This window comes from Leopardus geoffroyi, chromosome D2, assembly GCF_018350155.1.
Source record: "Leopardus geoffroyi isolate Oge1 chromosome D2, O.geoffroyi_Oge1_pat1.0, whole genome shotgun sequence".
Taxonomy (NCBI): domain Eukaryota; kingdom Metazoa; phylum Chordata; class Mammalia; order Carnivora; family Felidae; genus Leopardus; species Leopardus geoffroyi.
Window position 1 is genome coordinate 29356358 of NC_059334.1, and position 25123 is coordinate 29381480.

General features: G+C 36.7%; 1 protein-coding gene across 4 annotated transcripts in view; it reads right to left on the reverse strand.

Moving 5' to 3' along the window:
* CTNNA3 (catenin alpha 3) overlaps nucleotides 1-25123 on the reverse strand; it is a 1797955-nt gene that overhangs the window by 1715592 nt on the left and 57240 nt on the right. The window contains exon 1 of one of the 4 annotated variants that reach the window (XM_045437556.1): nucleotides 23563-23743. The exons of 1 other annotated variant lie outside the window; for it this stretch is intronic. The gene's annotated coding sequence lies outside the window, so the exon portion shown is untranslated. Of the gene's footprint in view, nucleotides 1-8280; nucleotides 8390-23562; nucleotides 23747-25123 lie in introns of those variants that run through there. 2 more of the 4 variants (XM_045437557.1, XM_045437559.1) reach the window with 2 other exon arrangements.

A 25123-nucleotide genomic window follows, 5' to 3' on the forward strand; every position in this document is an offset into this window, starting at 1 on the left:
ATCCCACATGCTAAGTAAGTACTCTCTCTATAAAACATAAAAGACTTTCTCCTCTTGCTTCAAAACACCACTTTCTACCCTTCTGGTATTCTTTCCCAATAACTTCTGTTGGCTTATCACTACCTGCTGTTAAGGAGGGGTGTTACCCTAGGTTCAACCCCTAACATCCCATTCATTGCTCATCTTACACTGTTCTCTCTGGGTAATCTCATCCTAGTTTCAGTTCTACTTAGAACCTGAGAATCTAAAGTCAAATCTGTCACCTGAGCTTCAGAGCTCCCAAATTCATTGACCACTGGGCCATTTCACAGGCACCTCAAAACTGAACTCATGATTTTTCCCCCAAATCTGTTGCCACCATCTTTAGTTCTGATCTAGATTACCACAGCTGGGCACCCAACCCAGCACCATGAATATCATCCTAGAATATTTTCTTTCACTCTGCCCTCCACATCAGATTGGTGAAACAGTCATATTGCTTCTATCCCCTCAACTCCTCTCATATTGTCCGTTCCCTCTCCATTCCCATTATTTCTTCCTTTGTTGAGACCCTCATTAGACTCATTTAGATTTTGTAATAATACCCTAACTGGTCTCCCTTCTTCTAGTTTTTCACAATCTCCAATTCATCCTTCAAACTATTCCCAAAGTGATTTCTCTTATATAAAATAAGATAATGCTGGAGCACCTGGCTGGCTCAGTTGGAGGAGCATGAAACTCTTGATCTTGGGGTGCTGGGTTTGAGCCCCACATCCCCACATGGGAAGTAGAGATTACTTAAAATAAATTTAAAACTTCTAAAAAAAAATCTTAAAAATAAGATAATGTTGCACTAATCCCCCCTTGAAACCCTCAATGATGTTCCATTTTGAACAATAAAGTTCAGGTGCCACTGAATGACTCGAGGCAATTTGGTCTGTCTTATGTCTCTAGCTTTCTCCCTCTCTTTGGCCCACCTCCTCCTTGTTCTCCATCCATGGTAAAGAATTTGAAGTTCTCTGAATAGACCATACTGTTTCATGTCCCTAAACTTTTACTCACTGCTCTTCCTCTGCCTAGAGTGCTCCTCCCCAACAGCCACTCGACAAACACTTGCTCATCATTCCAACTTCAACTCAAACAATCCTCTTTACATCTTCACACACATGCACACACTCATAAAAGAAGGAAGCAATGCTTCCTTATCTCTGTACCTTACACAGATCTCTAAGAGAATCATCATCATTCTACCATCTCCTAGGATTTCTCATAGTATATGGTAGAATAAATGCATGTTTATGTCACTTTCTTGCATCAAAACTAATAAAAGACAAAAAAGATTAAAGTTAGAGGCACTATACTCAAGGAAACTTATAATTATCCCAAATTACAAATATAGAAATACAGGGGCACATGGGCGGCTCAGTCAGTTAAACGTTGGACTTTGGCTCAGGTCACGATCTCATGGTTCGTGGGTTCTAGCCCCACACTGGGCTCTGTGCTGACAGCTCGGAGCCTGGAGCCTGGAGCCTGCTTCGCATTCTGTGTCTCCCTCTCTCTCTCTCTGCCCTTCCCCCACTCATGCTTGCTCTCTCTCTCTCTCTCTCTCTCTCTCTCAAAAATAAATAGTCAGAAAAAAATCTTTTTAACAAATAAATACAGTTAAATCTTTTTTTTTTAATTTTTTTTCAACGTTTATTTATTTTTGGGACAGAGAGAGACAGAGCATTAACGGGGGAGGGGCAGAGAGAGAGGGAGACACAGAATCGGAAACAGGCTCCAGGCTCTGAGCCATCAGCCCAGAGCCCGACGCGGGGCTCGAACTCACGGACCGCGAGATCGTGACCAAATACAGTTAAATCTTGACCAAATTAAAAAAAAAAAAAAAAGGAGGGTGAAAGCCTGGACACATCTCAGTGGTAAATAACATTCTTTTTTTTTTTTGTAGATTTTATCTTTAAGTAATCTCGACACCTAACATGGGACTCAAACTCACAATCCCGAAATCAAGGGTCACATGTCTACTGACTGAGCCTGCCAGGCACCCTGTTAAATAATTTTCCCTAAAAGGGCCACAACCCTAGAATTCCTGCCTGCACATCCTTTGATTAGAGTATTAAGATGCAAGGCATGGATAGATACAGGATCAAAAAGGTATATCCCCTGTAAAGACCCAGTTTGAGACTATAGAAACACAGGAATGGTAGGGCAGGATTCACATGATGACAAGCCATTGCTCTTTTCTTTTTCTTTTTCTTTTTTTTTAATTTACATCCGAGTTAGTTAGCATATAGTGCAATAATGATTTCAGGAATAGAATCCAGTCATTCATCCCCTATGTATAACACCCACTGCTCATCCCAACAAGTGTCCTCCTTAATGCCCCTTCCCCATTTAGCCCATCCCTCCCATCCAAAACCCCTCCAGAAACCATCAGTTTGTTCTCTGTATTTAAGAGTCTCTTATGTTTTGTCCCCTTCCCTGTTTTTATATTATTTTTGCTTCCCTTCCCTTATATTCATCTGTTTTGTATCTTAAATTCCACATATGAGTGAAATCATATCATATTTGTCTTTCTCTGATTGACTAATTTCACTTAGCATAATACACTCTAGTTCCATCCACGTAGTTGCAAATGGCAAGATTTCATCCTTTTTGATTGCTGAGTCATACTCCATTGCGCATATATATATATATATATATATATATATATACACACACACACACACACACACACACACACACACACCACATCTTCTTTATCCATTCATCAGTCAATGGACATTTGGATTCTTTCCATACTTTGTCTATTATAGATAGTGCTGGTATAAACATTGGAATGACATGTCATTTCTAACTGTCCATGATTAAGCTCACCTCGCCAAGGGAACTACTAGAGATTAAGTAGAGTGGAAGAAAGAAGCTGAACCACCAGTTCACAATGCTGATAGCCTGTGACTTAAAGTACTTTGCCATGAAGCATATTGAGTTTTGGAGCACCAAACAGTAAAAGAAAACTTTTCCTGAAAGCAAAGGAAATAACTTTCATGAGAAACCATTCAATATCACAAATAGATTAAAAATTGCTGATTATTGGGGCGCCTGGGTGGCTCAGTCAGTTAAGCATCCGACTTCAGCTCAGGTAATGATCTCGCAGTTCATGAGTTCGGGCCCCGCATGTGGCTCTGTGCTGACAGCTCAGAGCCTGGAACCTGCTTCGGATTCTGTGTCTCCCTCTGTCTCTGCCCCTCCCCAACTCCGCTCTGTCTCTCTCTGCCTCTCAAAGATAAAGAAAACTAATAAAAAAAATTGCTGATTATTATCTCAACTTACACTCTGCATTATTCTTCAGTAAATGACTAGTGGTATACAAAGATCAGTAATGGAATCTCTACATAAAAAGCACAAAATAAAAAACAAAGAGAAAAGGAGAGGAACCAAAAACTTCATATGAATAAGAATTAACAAAGGAAACAGAGGAAGAGGTCACTGAAATAGTTATATGTGGACTGAAACACACACACACACACACACACACACACACACACACACACACATAAATAATATGTTCTCTCTTTTAAAAAAATTGAAAGAAAAGTTACAAGATTCAAAAAACAGATAAAACATAAGGGAATGAAAAACAAGATAAAAGAACTCAAGAAACAAACACAAGCAAAAAAAAATTACAAAGATAAAAGTAACAGAAGCATCCAATATACATGAACTGAGAGGACATTTTGGAAACATGGTGGAAAACTAGCAAAATCACATATCTAAAAAGATGGAAAATCCCAAACACTCTTCTTTCCACATCTCTCATAACGAGGGATCAATAGATAGATATTAGTTACAGTTGAGTGAAATTTAAAATAATTTCTGATTCAAGGAAAAATATGCAACTAGGCCTTAAGCATATAAGAAGCTGCCCAACCATTGAAAGTGAGGGGATACAGAAACATTTACCATCCAATGGATATCAAAAGAAAGCCAGAGCAGCACTAATTTACGAGAAAAAAATAGACTTTAAAACAAAAACTGTAACAAGAGACAAAAAAAGAAAGGACACTATATAATAATAAAGGGGACAACCCAACAAGAAGATATAACAATTGTAAATATTTATGCATCCAACATGAGCATCCAAATACATAAGAGTTAATAACAAACATAAAGGAAATAATCAAGAGTAATACAATAATAGCAGGGGACTTTAACCACCCACGTACATCAAAGGACAGAAAAATCAAACAGAAAATCATGATTCTGAATGACACACTGAACCAGATGGATTTAACAGATATATTCAGAACATTCCATCCTAAAACAGCAGAAGACACATTCTTTTCAGGTGCACATAGAACACCATGCATCTTTTCTGACCACAAGGCTATGAAATAAGAAATCAACTACTAGTAAAAGTCTAGAAACAGCACAAATACAAGGAAGTCAAATAACATGCTACTTAACAATGAATGGGTCAACCAGGAAATCAACGAAGTAAAAAAGTACCTGGAAACAAATGAAAATGAAAACACAATGGTCCAAAATTTTTAGGATGCAGCAAAAGCATTCTAAGAGGCAAGTTTATAGCAATACATGTCTACCTCAAGAAGTGAGAAAATCTCAAATGAACAACCTAACCTTATACCTAAAGGAACTAGAAAAAAAACACACAAAACCAAAAAGCAGCAGAAGGAAGGAAATGATAAAGATCAGAACAGAAATTAATGATATAGAAACTAAAAAAAACAAACAAAACAAAAACAAAAAAAACAATAAAACAGATGAATGAAACCAGGAGCTGCATTTTTTTCCAAGATCAACAAAAGTAAGGGGCGCCTGGGTGGTGCAGTCGGTTAAGCGTCCGACTTCAGCCAGGTCACGATCTCGCGGTCTGTGAGTTCGAGCCCCGCGTCAGGCTCTGGGCTGATGGCTCAGAGCCTGGAGCCTGTTTCCGATTCTGTGTCTCCCTCTCTCTCTGCCCCTCCCCCGTTCATGCTCTGTCTCTCTCTGTCCCAAAAATAAATAAACGTTGAAAAAAAAATTTATAAAAAAATAAAAAGATCAACAAAAGTAATAAACCTCTAGCCAGACTTTTCAAAAGAGAGAGAGAGAGAGAGAGAGAGAGAGAGGACAAATAAACCACGAATGAAAAGGGATCACAAATAACAACCAACACCACAGAAATACACACAACTGTAACAAAATATTATGAAAAACTATATGCCAACAAACTGGACAACCTAGAACAAATGGATAAACTCCTAGAAACATAAAACCTACCAAACTGAAGCAGGAAGAAATAGAAAACTTGAACAGACCAGTTAACGGTAATGAAACGGAATCAGTAATCAAAAAACTCCGAACAAACAAGTCTAGGACCAGATGCTTTCAGAGGCGAATTCTAGCAAACATTTAAAGAAAAGTTAATATCTATTCTTCTCAAACTATTCTAAAAAACAGAAAATGAAGGAAAACTTCCAAATTCATTCTGTGAGACCAGTATCACCCTAATACCAAAACCAGATAAAGACACCACGAAAAACAGAACTAAAGGCCAATATCTCTGGCAAAGACAGATGTAAAAATCCTCAACAAAATACTGGCAAACCAAATCTAACAACACATTTAAAAAATCATACACTACACTCAAGCGGGATTTATTCCTGGATTGCAAGGCTAGTTCAATTTTAACACATGAATCAACATGATACACCACATTAATAAAAGAAAGGATAAGAACTATATGATCATTACAGTAGATGCAGAAAAAGCATTTGACAAAGTACAACATCCATTCATGATAAAAACCCTCAACAAAGTAGGTCTAGAGGAAACATACATCAACATAATACAGGCCATATATGAAAAACCCACAGCTATATCCTCAAAGTGAGAGCTTTTCCTCTATGGTCATAAACAAGACAGGGGTGTCCACTCTTACCACTGTTATTTAACACAGTACTGGAAGTCCTAGCCACAGCAATCAGACAACTAAAAAGAAATAAAAGGCATCCAGATTGGTAAGGGACAAGTAAAACTTCCACTATTTGCAGATGAGATGATACTACATATAGAAAGTGAAAGACTCCACCAAAAAACTACTAGAACTGATCAAAGAAGTAGTAAAGTCACAGCTACAAAGACTCCACCAAAAAAAACTACTAGAACTGATAAAAGAAGTAGTAAAGTCACAGCTACAAAATCAATACACAGAAATCTACTGCATTCCTATACACCAATAATGAAGCAGCAGAAAGAGAAATTTAAAAAACAATCCCATTTAGGGATTTATATGTATGATTCATAATTTTTTCTCGAAAGAACTCTAACTCAACCTGCATGTGTTCACAGTACAAAAACACAAAAATAAAAGCTCTGAGCATTTTTTTGTTTTTTTACTGCCCTTTAAAAAATAATCATCTCTTATTAATCTTATTTTTAACAACAGAATTTTTAAAAAGAGTCAAATGATGGCCCTGGATTCAACATGTTAATTGGATATCTGAAGATTTCACTGCAGATACTTAGCAAAATTTTAACTGCTACATTTCTGTTCGTTTTCAGTACAATGGGTGAAAACAATCAGTTCGCAAGCTTGTTCACGTACACAAGCTGGGTTTAGTATGGTGTGTGGTACGGAGCCCAGAGTCTCCAACACAGTAATTGTATTTTGAGTATTTAAAGATCAAAGTACGTTAAGAAGTCCTGTCTGAACTCCTTCCTGTCTATCCAACAACTTCCTTCCCAGCTAGATTGATCCACTTAATTTTGACCTATCATTAGTTGAAATTCAAGTTAAATTTATCACTAAACTGAAAGAGTGAAAGGAAGGAAAATAGCTAATCTCAATTACAACAATCTATTTTTAAAAATACTAGGACAAGATTCATAGATTCATACAAAATTAGCAAATATATTTTATTGTAAAAATTGCCTTGATCATGTCTGTTTTAAAGATGTAGATATTTGACCTTATTTAGATAAATTCTTGTTGTTTCTAAAAAACCAACCTTCTTAAATCTTTCTTCTGAATTGAGTAACAAGACCGAATCTTTTTCTGCTCCTAGAAAACTTGGAGCCACACTTATGCCCACATAAATCAGCGTGTGGGTTAAAAGGGCAGCAGATCTCCACTTTTTTTCCACCAAAACAGAAGTGACATTTAAAAAGTATTTAATATTCACTGTCCAACATACTCTCCTCACTCTGAACTGCCACCCACAGTAAGGAAGACAACTGGTTTGCATGAAATACCCCTGTAAGATTTCTGTAAACCCTGAATTTTCTCCTCCATCAGTCCGTAAGACACTAGAATCACAAAACCATAATCAAAGCTGCTGCATTTTTTGCGTTATTCCTGACTGTTTTATATCCTAATGCTTGTTTTCCTTTCTTCTTTCACTCCACTTTTAATTTGTCCTATCTTGAGTTTCATATAGCCTTTTAAGTCACCTTAAATCCTTTCTAGAAAAAGGAATAAATAAATAATCATTCCATGTATCGGCAAAAGCAACCTCAATTTACCTGAGATAAAGCCTTAAAACTTTAACTCCTTGCTGCCTCTTAACTATTCTCTACCACACTGAACACAGAAATATTGAAATCCGAGTTCTTTCTTTTTTATCAATGCCCTGTTTGAAGATATTTAAGGCTACATACCAAAAATACAGGAAAAGCACCCATGCACAATTTAAGTTTAGAGGCCCATGATGGAAATTGAATTGTTTGTGCAAATAAAGAAACTGCTTGCTGCACGACTTTTATGTGTAAAGAACGTAAAGCTTCCAGTTCCTTGCATATACTTCCAGTTACTCAAATAGTAAGAGCTCAGTTACACAGCAGGAATTTTTAAATGCTCTGATGTAACACTACTATAGCTTGGTCACTGGCACAGGAGCACTTGTTTAAGCGCTATTTTTAAAACTACTAATAAACACACCAAATAGCAGAATTGAGCCTCTGCTCAAGTGAGTTGCCTAAGTTGTTGTGAAAGAGAAAAAAATGTGTAAGAGAATCACATTTTTATCTAAATCTGAAATGCCTGCTAATCTATTAGAAAAAGCAGACATTTATAAAATTGGAACTTTCATAAAGTAGTTTAGAGTTTAGTGTTATTAAAAGGAAAATTAGTTATAAAACTAATAAATGCACAGCATAGTATTTCTATTCATCCCATTTTATAGAAATAATGTCCTTTTATTTCCCCCAAAGTTATCTAACCAAGCAACAGATAATCTAAAATTATCAGATTTGCTTTACAGCAAAATTGGATCTTAAAAAGTTTGACACTTCACTCACCTACTGCAGGACAGAGTATTGCCCATATACAGATACTAAATCAATTGTCTAAGCAATTTCTTGTATTTAGAAATTCAGTGCCACTCTTACGGCTCACAATTTGGCTTATGATGCATCTGTAAGCAAACAGCCTGACAAGCACCCTAGTGTATTTCAGGATGACTGACGGGACACAGTGGCTCAAGCACAAGGGGGGGATGGGTGCTCTTAAAGCAATATGCCAATGAAGAGCGACATCAAACAGTAGAATCCGACCTAAAATTTTATTTTTCAAATCTGCAATGAAATGATATATCGTCCAGTATAAACTTTTAAACATAACTTTTGTGTGTGCTGTGTTCCCAAAACATTGTGAATTCCAAAGTGGCTTTAAGAATTTTTAAAAAATTTAAATTTAACTGATGAAATTTAACTGATGACAATAAATTAAATATGAGTTGCTATCAGAAATAGGGAAGCAGATCCATGCAGTTTGCCCCCTGCTGTGTTCCTTCCCTATGGCCTGCCTACTTCCCTGGTTAAAACTTGGATCAAAAGATTAGAAAATTTCAATTATGGATATTTCCATATTAGTTTCACTTCAGAAAATATTCAAGTCATACATTGGCATCATTCTCCACATTTGTAATCTCTCCTATATTATTTCACAATACTCTCTCTGCACTGTTCAATCCTTTTTTACAGCAATCAGCTCTTTAAAAAAAGAAAAAAAAAAAGGCTACTCATTTTTAAACACAATCCCTAATTTAGCCAGCAGAGGGTATCATTTGATTCTGAAAGCCCACAGTGTTTCATCCAATGACATTTATTTTTATACTTCAACTACAAAATGGGACACACCATCTCAATTTTCGTTATTAAATATGTTTAAAAATATCCCATTTTGGGGCGCCTGGGTGGCGCAGTCGGTTAAGCGTCAGACTTCAGCCAGGTCACGATCTCGCGGTCCGTGAGTTCGAGCCCCGCATCAGGCTCTGGGCTGATGGCTCAGAGCCTGGAGCCTGTTTCTGATTCTGTGTCTCCCTCTCTCTCTGCCCCTCCCCCGTTCATGCTCTGTCTCTCTCTGTCCCAAAAATAAATAAACGTTGAAAAAAAAAATATCCCATTTTATTTTGCCTATATTAATTTGACTTTTATATAGCCCATATTAGTGTTTAATACTTCTCATCTGTGGCAAAGTCTACCATTATTTCTTCTATCAGCTCCAAGAGATGCATTGCCATGGTAGTGAGAGAAAGACTAAGAAGTAGCAGAATTGGGTTCAATCATCAAAACGACTTTCCACAACCCTAGATTCTTCTGGGACCAAAAATAGCAAACAAAGAAACAAATAAAAACCCTACGTAGAGATTCCAAGCCCCATTAGAAAATCTAAAACAAACTCCAAAGAAAATAAAACTACACTATAATACAAAATCATTTCTCTTCAAAATTACATATGATATTTGTAAACTGTTAACTAATATTTTCTAATTGCCTTGTTTGGTATTTGTCCATTCTATATGGACAAATTATAATTAGCTACAGCAAAATTCTAGAAGACAGGGATCCTGTTATCACAGAATTATTGTATTTCTCATGAGCATACAATGTTACGACTAACAAAGTCCTCATACAAGCTACAAATTCCTTATTTTACAAATTCAGTTTTGAAAAGCCTGAATATTGATTTGCCTGATTTACTCTAAAAATAAAGATTTTACCATCTAAATAGCCAAAAATCATTAACTACCACAAATTTATCTTGACTGAAGATAAAAATTTTCTATGCTTCCCTGAAACTATTATCACAAACATTAAGTTTACTAAGTTAACTTGGCAAAAATAAAACAGATCTAAAGGCTCAAAGAGTGAGCTCTCTTTTCAAGCTCCTAAACTTACCCCTAATGACACAGCCTTTATGCTCAAGTATTAAATTTTCCAAAGAGAAAAGAAATAATCATTCTCTTCCTCAATTGTGATTCAAAATAGGAAATTATAGCTTCTTTTCCTTTAAAAGAAAATTCTATTTCTGATAATGAAAGCAAGTTTTGAGTTCCTCACTCTACAAAATCATTTTTTAATAATTGAATGTGGCAGTTTCTTTCCTCATATAATAACTAATGGTAGCTATGTAAAAATCATCTTTTACACTTGGAAATAAAGTATACCATCTTTTCAACTGTAATGGATTTTTTTCAGGAAATTTTGTATTGTTAATTTTCTGAACTGATATATTCCCTATGATACAAAAGAGATACTTAGAATTATTTCTCAAATTAACTGACAGGATATGCATCCATAAGAAAACTGAAATATCAGTTTTGCAAGTAATTTGCTTATCCTTTTTACCAATCATCAAAAAAAATCTAAAATCATCCAATTTTAGAATATACAGATAACTAATTTTTTTGTTTTCATCTAACCACTTACTTCTACTGTACTTTCCAACTATGAGTTTGGTTCCTGACACAGACTCCCCTGAAGTATGTCTCATTCAGCAATTTTTGGTTTCCCTAGTGCCTTAAGAAACTATACCTACAAGGTCTTGTTAGTCTCAATTCTACCTGATAAAAAAAAAAATTTTTTTTTAACAACAATGCATGGCCTGGGGAGAGATTGAATAGTGAATAAATACTATTTAAAATAATCTTTTACTTTTAGCAAAAATGCCCCCATATATTTTATGTTCAATTTGAATTTGTAACATACTTTTTATATACAGTCTTTCATTTTATTTTGAAAACTAGTTATTATTTCCCTAAACTATTGCAGTGGACTTATAACAGATAATATTCACACCAATGAGCAAGTCTAGGGCACACTCTGACTCGGACATACATTAGGTATGATGAGTTTGAGGTGTGAGCGCCATGTGCAAATGGATTACGTCCCACAGACAGCTGAAATGCAGGATCCTGAAGTTCAGGAGAAAAATCAGCCCTATAAATAGAGATATGGTCACTATGCATCCATGTTACACCCTAACCCATGAGACTAAATGAGATCTTCCAAGGTTCACAGCAGAGAAAGATAAGGCAGCCAAGGATAGAACTTTGCAAAACAAGTACCCACTAGGAATGGGAAGAGAAGGAAAGAAATTAAAAGAACAGGCAGAAACACAAGGAAACTGGGTTCAAATTCAAGCTCTTCCCCCTTTTATCCTGTTTTTCCCCCCATTTTGTGAAATGAGACCTACAAAGTTACTATTAAGAAGTGCTTATAAAATTACCCATAGAATGTAATGGAGTACTGGGGTGCCTGGATGGCTCCATTGGTTTTAAGCATCTGACTCTTGATTTTGGTTCAGGTCATGATCTCACAGTTCATGGGTTCGAGCCCCGTGTTGGGCTCTGTGCTGTTGGAGCCTGCTTGGGATTCTCTGTCTCTCTGCCCTTCCCCAACTCGTGCTCTCTCTCCCTCTCAAAGATAAATAAGTAAACATTGTTTTAAAAAGAGTCTAATGGAGTGCTCATTACAGTGCTAATAATTCACCAATTAATTATTCTTATTATGTGGAAAGATACTTTTCTGTTCGTGGGATTCTACTTTTCCAAACCAAAATGCCATTGAATTTTAGAAGGCTACTGTGAAAGATTGCAAAAAAAAAAAAAAAAATTGCCTATCTGATTTAAAAATGGATGAAGAATCATTAGGTCCACACATTTTTATTTAGCAAATTGAATCCATTTCACCAAGGGACGTCATCTACCCCATCCATGATAGTTACTTATAATTAAGTAACAAGGAAACATAGTTCTAAAATGGAAGAACTTAAGACCTGCTTCCAAAGTTGTAACATATGCTTAATAGAGAAAATCAAAGATACACTAACACATATTAACAAATGGTCTATGTTTACTTAGAGGATTAGATATGGAATGGTTAAAGGACAGAATACTGAACCAAAAGCAATAGAATGGCAATAAGTAAAAAACAGAAACCTCTGGTGTCTTGTTCCCACATAAGATTTATGGAATTGTGCCAACATGCTTCATTCCAGAGGAGAGAGTCAGTCACTTGCTGAGGCTATATTAGAGAGAGGGAAAGGAAATCCTTTCTCCCACCATTTCCAAAGATAGTAACAGAAAACTAGAGAATGATGGATTTCACTACCAAGTAGCCATGTTTATTTTACTCATGTCCCCCAATGGCTCTCTACAAGTCAAGTCTACTAATTTTTCATTATAATGCAAAAGAAATATATGTACAAAGACAAGGAAAATCAATTTTGCAAAATTCATAATACCCCTAAATTGTCCAAAGAGTACCTGCTAGCCTCACTAAGCTTAACTACAACATCACTCCTATCAGGCCTCCAATTGTACTGAAAAGAATAAAGCTCATCACAGGGTAAGGTAAAGTAATTAAACTCAGTTGTCAGCATAGTGATTCACACTATTTGACTCTAAATGATAATCATACCAACAGTCCAAGTAATTCATACACACATACCCCAAATCACCCCAGCCTTTCTTCTCCTGGATGTTGAGAGCACAGAATTAGACTAACACAATTAATCATGTTCCTCAGGTAAAATTCAACTGATAGAACTAGTCTGTGAAAAGTCTGTTGTATTTTATTTTTTATTATCATAGTCCATATCACTTGCCTCAGCTCTGTTCCACTCCTACCTTCCTATAGGTATCCACTGTGTTGTAGTTAATGGATGCCTTTCTAATCAACTTCCCTTAACTCTTGACATATATCTTTACAATGGTATATAGCTTTATGTGTGTACGGACTTTCAAATTTACACAAACAGTATTGTACTTCTCTCTTCTCTCTCTCTCCCTCTCTGTCTTCCCCCACCCCATTATGTTTTCATGATCTAACATGTTGAACCATATACATGCAGTAAACACCATAGATTAGCCCAAGCAACACACAATCCAGCTCTCCCTTGCCTTGCACAGCTATGGAAGCAGGACATTAGGTTTCCCAGACTTTTTTGCAACTCAGAATGGCATGTGACAGAATTCTAGCCAATGAGTGTCAGCTGGTGTCCACTGAGATGCCTTCTGGCAAAGCTTTTGCTTTCCCTATAAAAAAGAATCAGATAATGTTGCTATGATCCTTGGCCCCTCCTTCTACTATCTCTGGTATGATGCCTGGACATAAATCAGTGCTAAAAAGCTAAGGAAGGAAGATGACAGAGCAAAACTATGCAAAGAGCTCAGGTCCTTGATATCATCAGTTCTGAACTTCTTACCCACAGATTTCTTGTTATTTGAGAAAAATTAGTTCCCAACTAATATAATTGATTTAATTTAGTTTCCATTTGTAGCATTCTATCAGATGCCTTTATAATGTATTTTATCTGTCCGTATCCCTATTCAAGAATATTTAGGTAGTATCCAACTCTTTGCTATGGGAAACAGTTCTATAATAAGCATTCTCATACATACTTCTTTGTATACCTATGTAAGAGTCCCTCTAATGCATATACTCTGTTATGGCCTGAATTGCACCCTCCCCAAAATTCATATGTCTGTAATTCTAACCCCCTATACTTTAGAATATAACGGTATCTGGAAACAGGGTCTTTAAAGGTAGGATTATGCTAAAATGAAGCCATTAGGGTGGGCCCTATCAATATGATTGGTGCCCTTATAAGAAGAGGTTAGGACACCGACACGCACAAGGGAATAACCATGTTGAGGATACAGCAAGAATATAGCCATCTATTAGCCAAGGAGAGAGGCCTCAGAAGAAACCAAACCTGTCAACACCTTGATCATGGACTTCTAACCCTCAGACTAAGAAAATAAATTTCTAGGGGCGCCTGGGTGGCGCAGTCGGTTAAGCGTCAGACTTCAGCCAGGTCACGATCTCGCGGTCCGTGAGTTCGAGCCCCGCGTCGGGCTCTGGGCTGATGGCTCAGAGCCTGGAGCCTGTTTCCGATTCTGTGTCTCCCTCTCTCTCTGCCCCTCCCCCGTTCATGCTCTGTCTCTCTCTGTCCCAAAAATAAATAAACGTTGAAAAAAAAATTTTTTTAAAAAAAGAAAATAAATTTCTATTGTTTAAACCAGTCTGTGATACTTTGTTATGGCAACACTAGCAAACTAATACAATTCAGAAGTAGAATTTCTGGGTCAAATGCATTTGAGCACTCAATTTCAACAAATATTACTAACCTGGTCTCCAAAATAACACCACCAACAGAACATGTAGGCTCACATGTCCCCATCTCCTCACCAGCACAAGATACTGCATGACATTTCAGCTTCTGCCAACACGGAAAGTACAAAGTGGATCTCACTGTTGTTTTAATTTAATTGTATTTTTGATTACCAATGTCATTGGTGATATGCTTGGGGTTAACTAGCCAGCCATTCAAGTATCTCTTCTATGAATTGCTCACTTGTACTTTTTACCCCTTTTTCTCCTAGGTTGTCTGTTTTTTCTCACAGATTTCTAAAATTCTCCCTATATTCTATATATAACCCTTTGTCAGTAATAGTCCTTGAAAATATCCTCTCCCTTCTTGATAGGTCTCTCTTTGTATCCATGAACATTCCACCATCTATGTATGAAAGTTCCATTTTCTTCACATCTTTACAGATACTAGATTACCAGGTTATTAATTTTTATAAATCCAATAAGTATGATAAGGTATCTCATCATTATTTTAATCTGTATTTACTCAATAGCTAGTGAAATAAGCTAAATATCTTTTCACTTATTTATTACTCATTCCAATTTTCTCTTCTGTGAATTACTTTTTGACTTATAATTAACTCATTTCTCTGTTGTTCTTTTTCTTATTAATTTTTTTCAATATTTATTTATTTCAGTAATCTCTATACCCAACCTGAGGCTCCAGCTCACAACCCTGAGATCAAGAATCATACATTCCTGGGGCATCTGGGTGGCTCAGTCAGTTAAGCATCTGACTTCAGCTCAGGTCATGATAGCGCGGTCTGTGAGTTCGAGCCCCATATCAGGCTCTGTGCTGACAGCTCAGAGCCTGGAGCCTGTTTCAGATTCTGTCTCCCTCTCTCTCTGTCCCTCCCCCACTGATTCTCTCTCTCTCTCTCTCTCTCTCTCTCTCTCTCAAAAATAAACATTTAAAAAAAAAAGTATAACATCAAGCTAACCATGAGGAAACACAGGACAAATGCAAAAAGAATGCTGTTTTTAAGGCTTATTTTTCTTTATTTGAGAGAGAAAGTGCAAGCACATGCAAGTATAAGAGAGGGGAAGAGGGAGAGAGAATCCTAAGCAGGCTCCATGCTCAGGGTGGAGCCTGAGGCGGAGCTTGATCCCACAACCCCGGGATCAAGACCTGAGCCGAGGGGCGCCTGGGTGGCTCAGTCGGTTAAGCAACTGACTTCGGCTCGGGTCATGATCTCATGGTTCCTGGGTTCGAGCCCCACGTCGGGCTCTGTGCTGACAGCTCAGAGCCTGGGGCCTGCTTAAGATTCTGTGTCTCCCTTTCTCTCTGCACCTCCCCTGCTCACATTCTATCTCTCTCTTTCTTCAAAAAATAAATAAATATTTGAAAAAAAAAAAAAAGAATCACACATTCCTCCACATGAGCTAGCCAGGCACCCCTCCTTATTAATTTTTAAATAATTCTTTGTAAAATGTTATACTAAATCATTTTTTGCTTAATGATCTATGAGTTACTATTTCCATAATAATGCTACATAATAAAACACCCTAAAACTCAGTGGCATAAAACAACATTTATTCTCTCTTGTGCATTTTCAGGTTGGCTGGTGGTTAGGTTGGCTAATCCAAGATGGGCTTGGCTGGGCTTACTCCAAGATGCAGTTTTGGAATCCAAACCTGTTCTACATGTGTCTCATCCTCCTTGGACAAGTAGGCTATCAGGAGCATGTTCTTCCCATGACAACAACAAAAATACAAGAAGCACAAGTGGAAAAATACAAATTAAAACTACTTCTCAAATGCCAAACTGACAGAGAGCCCAGTACCTCTCTTATCCCTTAAATAGTTCAAGAATTCCATGGGCCTCTTGACCCCCCATACCTCAAAGAGAGAAAACAAGAGAATATGTGTAGAATACAAGTGGGTCCTGTTGAAGGCTGCTAGTGTTCTACTCCCAGCACAGTTAACTGACGAAAACTGATCCCCTGAGGTCCATTGTGACCTTTCCACCTGCTGCACTCTTGCGTTTGCTACTACCGTTACTGACATTGGCCATGGTGATTCTTCAAGACAGAACCAGCTTGCTCCCTCAGAGATATGGCATGGCATCCATGCTTACAGCCTCAGTTTACCAAGAACAGTGGCCAGGTCAGGAGGGCCTTCTGCCTCCTTCTGCCTTCAATCACTCACAAGCCCAAACAGCCTCTCCCACCAGATAATATAGGCCACAAAAAGGATTCTAATTTAAGGTCTTTGATATTCTTTCTTACTAGGTCCTTTCTTATTCAGGAACAGTTCAATGCATTAAAAAGTTTCTAATAATAAATACATTGTAAAAGAAAGGAGTCCAGGTCTTCATTCTTTTCCTCCCTGAAGGCTCCCAGACTCTACAGATTGTCTCCAGTCCTCCCAGTTTTGACCAGCACTGCAGGTGAAGAAAGACTGGAAAAGATAACCTTTATCAAATCAGAAAAAGACCCTCATACATCAGTACTGAGACACAAGAGGATAAATATCTCCTAATGATTTGCAAACACTGGGGGAACCTTATAGTTTCCAGATAAAATACAGAATTCCCAGGTAACTTTGAATTTCAGATAAACAGTGAATAATTTTCCAGCGTAAGTATGTCCTATGTCCTATGTCCTATGAAATATCTGGGACATACACTAAAAAAAAAAAAAAAAAAAAAAAAACACTGGCTGTTTACCTGAAATTCAAACCTGTGTGTCTTATATTTTCATTTGCTAAATCTGACCACCCTACTTTTTGTATTTCATGAATGGGACAAATTGGGAGAAGGGGGAACTAGAACTCCCTTGTACCTAAATTTAAAGCAGTCTCAGAGCCAGACCCTCACATCTGTGTATCCTGACATCCTGTCAGAGAACTAAGGGCAACAGAGACAACCCAATAACCAGCTCTCATCCCCTTACTACACAGGAGCTGCTTTTTAGACAGCCAGATGTGCTTCCTGGTCACCTCCCAGCAACAGATTTCTAACTACACTCTGCCAGAAGATTTTAGTTCCCAGAAATACAATACGGGATACAAGAAGACAAAGGAAGAATAACATACTGTGTCCTGAGATATGAGAACCCCAACAGGAGGGGTTCTCCAAGATCATGATGTTGTGGTTCATGGGATTAAGCCCCACGTCAGGCTCTGCACTGACGGCATGAAACCCGCTTGGAATTCTCTCTCTCTCCCTCTCCCCCTTCCTCCCTCTCCCTCCCTCTCTCTCTCTCTCCTTCTCACTCTCTCTCTCTCTCAAAATAAATAAACTTTAAAATAATAATAATAATGATAATAAATTATTTTAAATTATCTAGAGTTGAATTCACCTCCAAGTAGAGGACCAAATAATAGGAATAAGAGAATAGCTGCCCCAATGGATGTGTACCTCCTGTAGCCCAGAAATGTACTGAGATAACTGAGATTTAAGAGAGAAGAGATTTAAAATTTAAGAGAGGAATTCTGTAGTTCAAAGTTGATAGTGATGAAGCTCAAAGGGGATATACATATCTCACTTATGACAAACACCAAATAAGTCCCATCTTTCAAAAAGAAGCCAATAGGAAAATATCCAAAATAAAAAGACTATATAAGATAAGAGTAAGATAATGTCTTAAAGATAAACAGAAACTACCCTCAAGATAAAAGAAAATTTGGAATACTATCTACTCTGTGCTCTCAGTGAAACACCCAAACACATAAATTTCAGGACAGAAGTGATGGAAAAACCAAATAAAATGAAAAGAAAATCAACTGAAGTGAGAGGCCAAAATAAAAAGAGACCTAGCAATGATTTAAAAACTTTTTAAATAAGCAAAATCAAAAAGACAATAAATTAATTACAATCTCAATTGGAGAGGGGCTCCTGGGTGATTTAGTCAAGGATCCGACTTCGACTCAGGTCATGATTTCATGTTTCATGAGTTTGAGCCCCACATCGGGCTCTGTAATGACAGCTCAGAGCCTGGAGCCTGCTTCAGATTCTGTGTCTCCCTCTCTCTCTGCCCCTCCCCTGCTCGCTCTCTCTCTCTCTCTCTCTCTCAAAAATAAACATTAAAGAAAAAAATATTAATCTCAACTGGAGAAATCACTCCTCTCCTTTATTTGCTGCCTCTCTATCAGCAACTTCATCATTCAAAGGGCAAAAGAAGCAAGGCATAGAACTGCTTAGCCTGGACTTAATTTTTATCAAGAAAGAGAAATATGTTAGTGATGTCAAAGTGACAGGAACCATGGGGAAAGCTGAACATATCACCTCAGAGTCCATTACAGCCAAGGAAGAAAACACAAAGCAAAGTAAGACAAGTATCTTCAATTGTTTAGCAGGTCAGAGAAAATATACATATTTCCCAGAGCCAGAAATTCTAAAATGAAAGATAGGTCAAAAAATAAAACCCATTATTAGAAGTCACATGAAGAAAAAATGAGACAGAATGTATGCAAATATAATTTAATGTGGTATACAAGAAGCTTTCTAAAAACCTGAGGGTTTTAAAGGACATACAAGAGAAGAAGGAAGAAGGTAAAGATAAGAATGAATGCATCAGTATACTACTGGCTTATTAAAAGTGTGGACTAAACCTAAGATGAACAGAGACTTGTGAAAAATGCTCAAAACAACACCAATATTTTTAGGTTGCATTTGAGGGAAGAAGGACAAGAAAGATACAACCACCCTCCTCCACTCCCAGGCAGAGTTCGCGATATTGACAACAGACGGAAAGGAAAATGACAATATTTTGTGTTTGCTTTCACCTTGTCTACCAAGGAGAGTGGTCTTTATGACAGTAAGATTGTGCCAACAATCTTACTATGCATCTGCCTTCACTAAATGTAACTGTCCTAAGTGACGGAGGAGGACAGGTCAATATGTATAACAAGATGCAGCTCAGTATGTACATTATGCCTTTTAATTCTTGACCTAAATTAGGATTCTGTAAATTAGCAAGAGCATAATGTATGGATATTGCATGGGCAACCAACAGTGCTTATCACAAGATATTTGATTCTGAAAGCTAGAGTTATGAAAACAGAATTGCTGAATCTAACCAAAAGCAAGTTAATCTTGCAAACTCCCACGGAAACATGACCTATGAGCTCTAGCCTTGGGCTAAGATAGATGCTGATACCGCTTCTAGAGAATCACAGAGAAATCAGTTTTACTTCTTATTGTCCCTTCATTCCTAACCACAAAGAAACAAACACACATTAGAGACCAGGGCCTTTATTTGATTTACTAGTATCTATTCCCAGCACTAAGAATAATGTCTGCTACACATGTCATCTAGAATGAGTGAATTAATTAATTCCAAAGCCAATACCAGAGCAGACCCAATGTAGTCCTTTCAGCAATCCTGCTTCTCAGTCATTCCTAGGGTTCTCAGTGAACTAACTCAGGGCCTCTTTGCATTAATACCACCTCCAGAAATCTTATCAACTGAGACCTAATAATACACTTATTATTTAATTAATTGTATACCTCCATCCCAATTCCCTACCCCATATGCAGATAAATGCTATATACAGTGTAATTTAAGCGATGCTACCCTAAGTACAAGTCTGCAATGATATAAGGAGCTTGCAAGAATGTAAATCAATGACCATTTCTTCTAAAAAGTCTTGCTACAAAGTCTTAGGGCATAGATGACCTACATTCTGGTACTAACTTTTCTCCTTTCATGGACCAATAACAGATTGAGAACTACTGATCAACACAGCCAATATAAAGTAGGGCCTACAGTGCTCAAGTTCCACTCTCTGAGGGCTTTTCTTTGCACTAAACATTGCCTTCTCCATCAAATCTATTTCCCCACTGATGGAAGAACCTGAAGCAGAACAAGCATACTGGTTAGGATAATGAAGACAGGAAAAAGAGGTGGGTGTGCCAAATAAATTTGACCTAATTTACGATTTGGTACATAGGAACTTAAAATCATTTCTCAAACCCTGGAAGATTGTGAGTAAATTGGTAGCAGATTAAATTGGCTGTGTCCCAGGCACCAATAATACAGTTAAAAACAGTAATCAAGCATGTGAAGATCACATGCAACAGCTAATAGTCCTGTTCACTTTCAAAAATTCTGTAGTCTCAATTATCTGTCACTTTCCATTAGATTTGCAACTTGGCTAAACTCAGGAGCTTCACCCCACAGTACCATGTCACTTAAAATCCAGTATCCTAACAAAAATCAGAAAATAACACTCTCTGAATCTCTAGACTAACATTCCCATGAGCCAGTCATCCTTAAATAAACACTATTTTTTTAAGTCTTTATTACAAAGCACATAATTTCTCTTCAGGCAAGACTGAGGGCCAACTTCTCAAACCTTAATCCCTTCTGTTCCAAAGAAAAAATAAAAACACACAAACAGAAATGCATAGGGATGAGAAAAGGGAACCCCATCCTTCCATAGCTCTGGTCTTCCTCTAAATATCACTGAAAAATAAAAGTGCACAATTTAAAAAGTTTTAATACAGGCACAATATATTCTTTAAGAATTCACAACCCTATACCTCAACTCACCTCCCACCAAATAATACTGATATCTCTATACTCTTTCTACTTTGATTTCTCTGGAGAGCCACCACCTCCTAAAGTCAAATAGTTTTACTGACCACCAATTCCTTGGCTTTTTCCCTTCAATATAGTCTATTTCTACAACCATAGCTCCTAATTTCAACAATAACAAAATTAAAACTTCACAATCTTCTCTGACTCCCACTCTAGCTATGCCCCTTTCCAATCCCATGTTTTCCTAAACAGAAAAACCTAATACTGAATTTCTGCTCTTGTATGTTCCCTCTACCTTTTTCTTTCACTCTGCTGCCTACAGATTTCTCCAAATACTTCTAATTTCTCCAAGCGTTTATTATAACTACAGTATTTATCCTTCTTAATTCTGCTATTTCTTTGTCACAGTTGGCTCTTAAAATTCATATAAATCAGAACAATGTATAGATGGTCCTCTAAAAAAAGTCATTTATAACTTCTATTGTTCAAAAGTCCAAAATAATATAGTCAATAATACTATCTCTTAGTTTCAGGCAGAGCTGAAGCATTTTCCTGACATGTAGCTTTGTTGATATCTGTAAAGTTGATAAGTTGAAAATTTGTAAACAGAGATTCTGTCCTTCCAAACACTTAGTATATTGCTATTTACATACCTGATAACAATGTTTTACATATCAGAGACATTCAATAAAGATGTCATTTGGTGGACAAGGAATTTTACAAAGTCTTAAAAGAAAAACAGTAAAAAACCATCTTCTTAAAAATCACAGCCTTTGTCTTCAACTCAAATGCCCTATAATCCAAGTCCATATTTAAGAATATAGTTTGAAGAATCAGACCTACAGAGAACAAACTGATGGTTGCCAGGAGGTGAAGGGGAAGATGGGCAACATGGGTGAAGAGGAGTGGGAAATATAGACTTCCAGTTATGAAATGAATAAGTTACGGGAATAAAAGGCACAGCAAAGGTAATATAATCAATGATATAATAGCACTATATGGTGACAGAAACTACACTGTGGCGAGCATAACGTAGTGTACAGAGATGTTGAATCACTATGTTGTACAACTGAAACTAATGTAACATTGTGTGTCAATTTTACTCAAATAAAAATTTTTTTAAAAATAGTTTAAAGAAATTATCTTTAAAATAAAGACACACACGCGCGCGCGCGCGCAAAGATATTTACCATAGCACTTAGGTATTCAACAATAATTAAGAAAATCATATTCAGTAACTTGGGAAATTGTTACACAGTAATTTAAGATAATATCTATGTAGAATAGGTAATGTTACATGGAAAACGTTTTGGTATAATGTTAAATGTAAAAGCAAGGTCTCAAATTTTATCAACAGTATTGCTGTAATTCATTTCAAAGCCATGCAGAGAAAAAAGACTAAAAGGAAATGCATCAATGAGATGACAGGTAATTGTTTTTCTGTGCTTTCAAAATTCTACAATGAGCTCATATTACTTTTATGATGAAAAGAAAATAAATTTTACTATAAAATCCCAATATTTTACTCAAGTAAGAAGGAAGACACAGACTATGTATAGGAGGGTAACAAATGGAAATAGTTGTGTCTATACTGTCTGTATTCTGGGTTTTTCCATTTAACAAATTTGTCCTTTGCTAATACTGAGGTCATTTTTTATAGTGAATAATGAAATTTTAATAGTGCATCCAAATACACCATTCAGATTTAGCTGTTGATAATCCACATCTCCAAATCACAACTATTTTCAATATGTTGACCTTTCCATGTGTCTAAATAAGTTAACCACAAACCCAGATGCAAAGCTAATGTGAAATCTTATTTTTCATACTTGCGTGTTGTAAGCAAATCGTTGGATTTCTTGTATCTTCAAAGACACTGTAACAGGCTTTCTTAGTGGTGTATATCAGTGACTCAAAACTTGTACAATTGATAAACTTCTGATGACTAAACTAAATTTCTTCTGGTTTCTATTTGAACTCACTCCTTCCAGTTCTGTCCTCAGTGCAACGGAGAGCAACTGTTCAGTCACTCAGACCCCCTTTACATTCTCTTTACAGTATTGATTATTACATTCCACATAGTGTGATTTTTATTTGATTATAAATGGTGGTAAAACAGTTCTGAGAGAACTCAACCTCTTAATATTACTGCCAATTATAAAACAAATACATGAGAGAAATATTAAATTTAGGAATTCATGCTTTTGCCACTATCTCATTTGAAAAATCTTCCATTTACTGTGAACAAGCTTTTGGTTGAAAGTAAAATCCCTTCAAACATTTTCTATCTTTGCTTTCTTTTGCCCCAGCCCCATGCCAAAGCACAAGCATCCAGGCCGTATCTTATCTTTTCCTGCACAGTATTGCAATCGGCTTTTTATAGCCAGAAACTCTCTGAATGCAAAGCACGACCTTGGCTACTAGCTTCCCCTGGCACTGGCTTGAAAGTTATTTATAACTTTAAAATTAGCATGAAAGCCTACATTTCTCATCATAACTACTCAAAACATTCCCATTTTATATAACAGTGTGATGTACTTTAATTCAGAAGGAAACCCCACATTTTAAAACTACGATATATAACTAAGGCAGAGCAATTCAACGCAGCAACAAGAATGCACTGAAGTCCAGCTCTTCTCTTTACAAACTTGACTCTTACCTTTCTGTTGCTTTCTATAAAGTAAATGTTTTTAAAGTTCAGCTCTTGTAGGGAATTTTCCAAAAAGAGTTTTGGGAGGGAAAAAAAAAAAAAGAAGAAGAGGGAGAAGCCTTCTTAGCCAGAGTTACAGAGTACCAAATTAAGAGGCAGTGACAGTGGGGCAGTCACTTTAGCTGAGCGTCATTCACCCAGGATAAGAAAGAAAGGGGAGGTTACAAACCAGGGTGGGTGGTATCTAATCCTGAACTGCTAGTCACTGACCTCACTGACAACTTGTTACTGAAAATACTCCGTTGAAAAAGGCCAGACACATACTTTGCCTAGAGATCTATAAACATAGCTGTCAGGAAGCTCTGAATAAGTTAGGTTTGCATTTCTCTCCAAAATAAGGACCTCTTTACATCTAATTAAAGCTGAAGACTGGAATTATGGAGAGTGAAAAAAATGATAAAGCAGGGATAATAAAAGTCTAGGGAATCCATACATCAAAAGATCAATTATGTGAAATTTAGCATCTTCAATGCCACAGGACAATGTGTCATATCTGAGATAGTGCTTTTGCTCTGAAATCTTACCTGTCTCATACACTTGCACCAGGTATCACACTCCATGCTCCCAGAATTTATGAAGAACCAAATAATTATCAGTATACAGCATGTACTGTGAAGATTTACAAAAACTCTACAGCGAAACCATTATTAAAGTTATCAAGAAAAAAAAGCCTTCTACAAAATTTCTTTTGCTACAGCTGTTCTTTTTTCTATCTCCTCTTCCCTTTTTCGATATCTTTTCCTCAATACCCTAACATTCACTGGAACAAATCTTGCATATCCCTGCCTTGTGATTTATCATTTCATCAATTCCTTGATTCCTCACTTGAACTCATACCATATTTCCTTAGACACTACCACTTCTGTGACTTTCTTCCAACAGCTTCTAAAACAACAGTCCCTTATAAAGAACTACTCCACCGTATCTTAACCACGCTAGAATTAAAATTTCTTAATATATATTTAATAAGTGAATAGAAAAACTACTCATTTGAGCTTTGGCATTATTGTTCTTAAAGAAACTGAATTCAAAATAAAAAGAAGACATTTATTTGTTAGCTCCACAGGCCCTCTTATAACAAATATTAGAGAGCTGAGACAAAAGACAGGGTCCGGGGACTGTCAGAGAGAATCAACGATGAAAGGAGTTTCATTTTATATGATTTCTAGGGAAATCTGCAAATAACTGTATTTTTATGTAGCTTCCTTTAAAATGTGCATAACTGGCATTACATTTATCTAAAGATTCTTAGTTGCTGACATACTGTCCTCCCAGATTTTTTTACAGCAGCTTTTTTCTCCTGGAGAATCTAGTAATAGCCTCTTTTCACACTGAAAACAAAAGACTAAGTTTTATGTCTCTCAATCCATCTTTTCTTGAATAAAGAATTCACTTGACACTTGCAAAATAGAAGTTTTTGTTTTAGAGCTTTAATAATGAATGTTTTCCAAACCCAGACTGCTGAACTGAGCCCAAGATAAGATACCCAAATTCTATTATGAACCAGTCT